The sequence below is a fragment of the Theobroma cacao genome, chromosome 9, assembly GCF_000208745.1.
Source record: "Theobroma cacao cultivar B97-61/B2 chromosome 9, Criollo_cocoa_genome_V2, whole genome shotgun sequence".
Lineage (NCBI taxonomy): Eukaryota > Viridiplantae > Streptophyta > Magnoliopsida > Malvales > Malvaceae > Theobroma > Theobroma cacao.
This window is the reverse complement of record NC_030858.1, coordinates 16,845,541-16,851,869: the sequence shown is the minus strand read 5'-3', so window position 1 is coordinate 16,851,869 and position 6,329 is coordinate 16,845,541. Positions and strand designations below refer to the sequence as shown.

At 32.5% G+C, this 6,329-nt stretch overlaps 1 long non-coding RNA gene across 2 annotated transcripts; it reads right to left on the bottom strand.

Annotated features, from left to right (window-relative positions):
- Window positions 681–5,913, bottom strand: LOC108663372. 2 transcript variants are annotated; one of them, XR_001929346.1, is made up of 4 exons: window positions 5,846–5,913; window positions 3,156–3,216; window positions 1,736–1,810; window positions 681–949 (listed from the first exon to the last, which is right to left on the bottom strand). It is a non-coding gene; the product is annotated as an uncharacterized LOC108663372 (long non-coding RNA). The 2 variants fall into 2 exon arrangements; XR_001929345.1 differs by lacking the exon at window positions 681–949 and adding an exon at window positions 1,384–1,499.

Genomic DNA, 6,329 nt, shown 5'->3' with positions numbered 1-6,329 from the left:
CTGCTAGGTACAATTTTACAAAAAGGCTTCATTCATACATTATATCATAACCAATTAGGTGAAACTACTCACCTCTACAAGGTAACCTTCTGTTAGTACATCCTCATTCGTGTCATCAAGGGAAGACCAATTCCCACCAAAAGCAGACTTTATTCCAAGGTTGCGTATATCAATAATGAGCATAAACTCTTGCACTTATTTCTTATCAATAACATTTCAAGTACAACCACCGTGTGGCTCATATACCATTTCCACAAAATCATCATTTCATAGAAAAAAAAATCTTTAAAAGAGCTTGTTTCCTATGCATTTTCAAATACCATATAGTGTGTGTATTTAATACTATACATATACCAAAACATGTTCAAATTGACTATTTCAACACAAAACTCAATTGGAACTCAACATTTAACTTGCATTCAAATGAACGTAGAAAACATCATTTATGCACATTTACATACCAAAATAGTTTTAAATGCAATCTATTGGCCTCTAATGCCTCCTTCCTATAACTATCATAGCCCAAATCCCGAGCCATGACCGAAGCATGGGCCCAATAAGCATAGCCCACTAAGCCCAAGCAAGCATTTTCTTTTTTTTATAGCAATCCTAATCATCATTTCAGCAATAATTCCTAAAGTCATATTTCGTAACTCTCAACTATAAAATATTCAATGATATACTATGGCAATCAAATACTTACATTTATATCATCTAAAATAATGTCACCCATTGCCAACTCATAGTGGCATCATCAATCAAAATATACATATATTGTTTATACTATGAATCTTAGTGATTTACATCACGAGTACGTATACACAGGCAAAAGACTCTTGACTATCAGCAGAGTGACTTTGGGTGAAGGTACAACTACTGAATGCCATGGAACCTACCAAAAGACGAATACACATGGACACCTCAATCTAGGTCCCAACTACCTCCGACTCTGAAAACATGAAGTTTAAAAAAGTGAGTATAAACCCAGTGAGTGAACATAGGAAGGGAACAAGCAAATGATACGGAAAGTTTTAGAAAACATGATGCACTTATGTAAAAAAAAAAGCAATTTAGCTTAATTTCTTGTAAAGCGCCTTAATTCAACCTTTGATTATTTAATCCCTTAGGGTGAAGGATCTAGGATCAATAACGAAGTTGAAAAGAGTGGAAACTACAGCAAATATCCAAGCAAGACAAGTAAGACAGAGAATTTCTCGCTGCAATGAAAATCAATTTGGAAGCAATTAACAATTTCAACATTCAACATTCATTGCAATCACATAATATTTTCTCTAACCTCTCTATGATATGTGTAAACATGTATACAACCACCAGCTCATTAGCTCATATGCACTCCCACACCATACATAGTTGGAATCATCATGTGCACTCCCACACCGCACAAGGCAATATCATCATGTACACTCCCACATCACATCATCACTAGCATGTGCACTCCCACACCTTACACCACCTGTACCATCACGTGCACTCCCACACTGCACATGCATGGTTGTAGTTATCATACAACATTATCATTCAAGGCATAACATACATATCCACATAATATAGGAACACATGGTTTCATTATTTTACACATTTAACAGCATAAAAACGTTTCATTAAGGGCTTGTTCCCATGTGCATTTTAAAGAAAAGGCCAATAAAATATTTCAAGTGATTCAATTAAACACATATGCATTTATCCCAAAACATTTTAATGCAAGTTCACTCACCTATCTTTGTTGATTCTTTGATCAACTCCAACTTCAACTATTGCTCCAAATGGAGATGTGGGGTCTCGTTGGAACCTATCATACACAACAGCATCACAACCAACCTAATTTACTTGAATATTATTCCAAAAGCTGTTTTCTAAATCAAACTTTACTAGTTATTCCTAACTATTTTCCAATTACCGTTTGACTAGTCATTAATTTGCACAATTCTAGTCACACTAGAAATAAATAAATATCCTTCAATAATAGAACAGCCCATAAATCTAATTATTGCCCATCATCAATAACTTAAAAATCAACCCTAACTCATTACTCACCTTGGTGAACTTGTAGTTGAATCCTTTAGTGAGAATTTAAGAGAGAAAATTCTTTTAAGGGTTTTCTCAAGCTATTTTGAAGAGTTTCTCTCTCTAAAATGTTCAGTTGGTGAGAAAAAGTGCATAGGAAAAACTTTTTGAGGGTTTTTGAGGTGCAAAAGTGAAAGATAATGAAAAACCCTATAGAAAAAGTGTACCAAAAACATGAGATTTGGGGTTACTAGGAGAAGGTTATGAAGGCTTTAAGTGTGGCTGCCATGGAAGATGGAAAACTTAAAATAGGGAAGAAGGATGGGAAGAAGAAGAAGAAGCTGCTGGAAGTGAGGAGAAAGTGTTGGAACTTTAGATACTTATCTCTAAATTTAGTCAAAATTTCACGTAATTCACAAAAATACCCTTTTTTTGTTCTTCTAGTGCAATGTTTTCAATTTGACAAAAATTTTGACCATTTTTCGATCAGAACTGGGAAACGTGGTAAACACCAAAATTGTAGCCCTGCCTCTTATCTTTCTAATGGTTGAAAAATCATGTCATTTGAACTTTTGTAATGAGAGATATGCTTGAAAAACTAAAACATGTGCAAATAGAGCAACAGTCCATTATGCACCTTTCTTCACCAATTGAAATTATTTTTTGATCCTACTCCTATAAAAACATAAAATAAATATAAATAATGTAAAACTAACATTATCAACTTAAAATAAATATTTAAAAATAAATTAAAATAAATTAATAAAATAAATAAAAATACTTAAATTTGATCCTAACTCTAGTCCAACTTAGACTAATTAGGTATTTAATCTCCCATTAAATATATGAATTTGATGCACTCATCAGTCTACCTCTAGTTACACGTCTATGGAGGTCGAGGTTTCACAATAACCATAATTGACTCAACATAATTTGCTCCAAATTGATCTTTAGAGCCTCCATGGAACCTAAAACAACCAATATTCCACATGAATCCCTCTTAATTTCATAATTCAAAACTAGTCGAGTAAAATCCTAATTAGTTCCTACAACCATTTTCAAATTCAACACCAATTAACTTCTAAACTTAAATTCACAACCTCTATAGCTTAAATCAAGTGAGTCCTTACCTTGGTGAGCTTATTGGGGAGAATTTTCACCAAAACCCCTAGCTTATAGAGAGAAATTGAGCTAAAATCATAGAAAGATAAAGTTAGAATCAACACTAGTTAAATTGAAAGCTTGGGAGGCCATAACCTCACCTTAAATCCAAATCCCAACACTTTAATTTGACCAAATTTGATAGAAAATTGAAGGGAAAAAGAGGAGAAAAGGGTTTAAGGTGAAAAGATGAGAGAAACATGTGAGAAGCAAAGAGAAATGAAATAAATAAATGGGCCAAAGTCCACTTGAAAACCTATAGGGGGTCCATTCATTTAGGACAGATTGCATAATTGACCTTTTTTTGCTAAGTTTCTTACTTCCTTGTCCTCTAAATGCCTCTTTTCACTCGTGTTGGTAAGATTAAAAGGTAAATTTAAGAATATTTGATTTGGTAAAGAGTGTTTCATGAGCTCACAAAGTGAATATTCTGTTTTGCTCTTATGTGCTAAATAAAGGTTCAACAGACAGACTCATAATGGACAATGGAGTATGACTTAAAGAAAAAGTGACATCTATTGGATGCCTTATCAACCACCTACCACGGAATAAATGTAGTTCTCTCCAAAATACGATGAGCCAAGTAGTCTACTAATCTAAAATAAATAAATGCAACTTAAGTGTGTGAGTTATACAACTTAGTGAGCAAATACGGGAAGAAAGAACAATCTATATGGAATAGTGTTTCAATAAAATGCATTTTTATAAAATAAAAAATGAAACTATAAGTTTAAACCTCATATCTTTCCCATATTCCACAACATGAAGTTATCAGAACTGATTCAGAAGGTTTTAAGCGTAACCAAAATCTTTGTTAAGTTTAGTTTAAAGTAACCGAGTAAAAAACATTCCAAAATCCATTTAAAAGTGTGAAAACATCATAAATAAGCCTTAAGTATTGATACCTCATTCAAGGGCATCGATACTTGTTAAGCAAATGCCTCCTAAAGCATTCTAGACACAAGGAATCAATACTTATACCCAAAATATAGATACTTTCAACAAAAAATGCTTACAAACTTTCAAGTATCGATACCTTTGTCAAAGGTATTGACACTTTTAACATAGATTGCATTTTTGGGCATTTTGTTAGGTAAGCATTGACACTTAATTCAAGAGGTATCGATACCTTTTTCATAAATTCGTAGATTTCAACCTTTAACAACCCTTTTAGGCCTTACACAAATTGTACAACCATTCTTTTATCAAAATTCTCAAAATTTAAAAGTAATTTGGATCAAAAACATGATCAATACTAGATTCTTCCAAATCAATATATGAAATTGATAAAAAAAAAACCTTCCATTTTCAAGTTCAAGTCATAAAACTAACATACAAAACTATCAAACTTCATTTAATAAAACTGAAATATTTGTGGAGATCTAACTTAAGAAGAACAAAAGAGAACAAAAGATAATAGTATAGTCCCCATTATGTTGACATTACAGATGGTGTTATAACACCAATATAATCAAATGCACATAGTCATCGACATTAAAACTGAACAGAGGATGATGATACAGTTGCCATTATTTGGAAAATATAGTGGATAATGGTACAGTCCCAACTATCTGGACAATACAAAGAGTGCCATTAGACCAATATAGTTCGGTGCATATAGCCATCGGCATCAAATTAGACAAACTATTATGCACAACGGCTAGCTTTTATTGTTACTAACTACAGGTCCTTAACTTAGTAGGCTCCACTAATTTATCAAAAATGAAGTTATCTAGATAGAAAGTCATTAAGTGAACTTATTCACTTATAGAATTCAGAAATATTGAGACATGAATTCAATCAATGTCTTCAACTCAAGCTTATTTACCAAAACAAATTAGCCCTATACTAGGAATGATTCAAACGCTATCTAACGTAAAATTTCCAAATTCATACATAATCATAATCATCAACAAAATTTAGAATTTTGAGGTATTAAAACATTTAAGGTGCTTGTCTTCATGTACAAAACTAACTACCTAATATTCAAATTTACATATCTTATATATATACCTTTGCGAAACATATTTAAACAAGGCATTCATCATCAAAGTCTTTCACATAACCCATATATAATTAAAATCAGAATTTGATGCTAAACCATAGACAAGGTGCCACAACTCGGAACCATCCTTGAGTCCATGACAACCGTCGCGATGTCCCGATAAGCACTCATCCCCCGAATACCATATCGAGACCTCGCAAGGCTTTTGTATCAGTTTCTTATCTCCCCTGTGGTTAATCGTTGCCAAATGTCGTATTTTAGAGGCTTTTAAGCCTTTTTTTGATTTAAAACAGTAAAAAAATAAATTTCACTTCACAGGGGCATTTTGGTCATTTTTCGTCAAAAATTTCAAATTCGACCAAGATGTAGTACTTAAGCGAGAAATGCATATTTCGAAATCGAAATTAAATTTGAATGTCTAAAATGTGATTTAAAATGGAATTATAACCATTTAAATAAAATAAAAATATTCGACAAAATATTCTATTTTCTTACAAATTAATATTTATAGATTATTTTGAAAATGATTTTTAGTACCGTAAAAGTTAAATATATTTATACAAACTATAATACGAAAAACCAAAGTATGAAATTTAATTTACAGTGCTATGTGGACCCACAAATGAACAAAAGTAGTAAAGACAGTAAACCTACAGTTTTTGAAGTAGTATGGCCAATTATAGTTCTCGACGATGTTTGCTATCTACAAGCTAACCCGGCCTGAAATGATGGGATAAAAAAAAAGGGTAAGATTATAAAATCTCAGTAAATAAACAAACACCATCTAAATAATCTAAAGGTGAGTAAATGGAGACAATTAAAAATAATTCATTTCAGTAAATTTTTCACAACGCGAATATTCATTTCAACCAAGTAATCAATATGGCTCGTGAATTTCTCAAAACTTGGCTCATGCCAAATCCTGTACTCAGGGACACTTGGACCAAGGGTATCCAACCGAGTCTGCCAAAGTTGTGAAAAATTTTATATAATCATAAAACTTTTTTTATTTTGAAAAAAAAGCAGTCGTTCATTGGCGTTGACTGAGTCTCACTTCACGTAGTGTTTAACGTGAAGTGTACTCAAAAAGCCCACCTCAGGAGATACCCTACGCGCCTCTACGACCGAGGTGAGAATA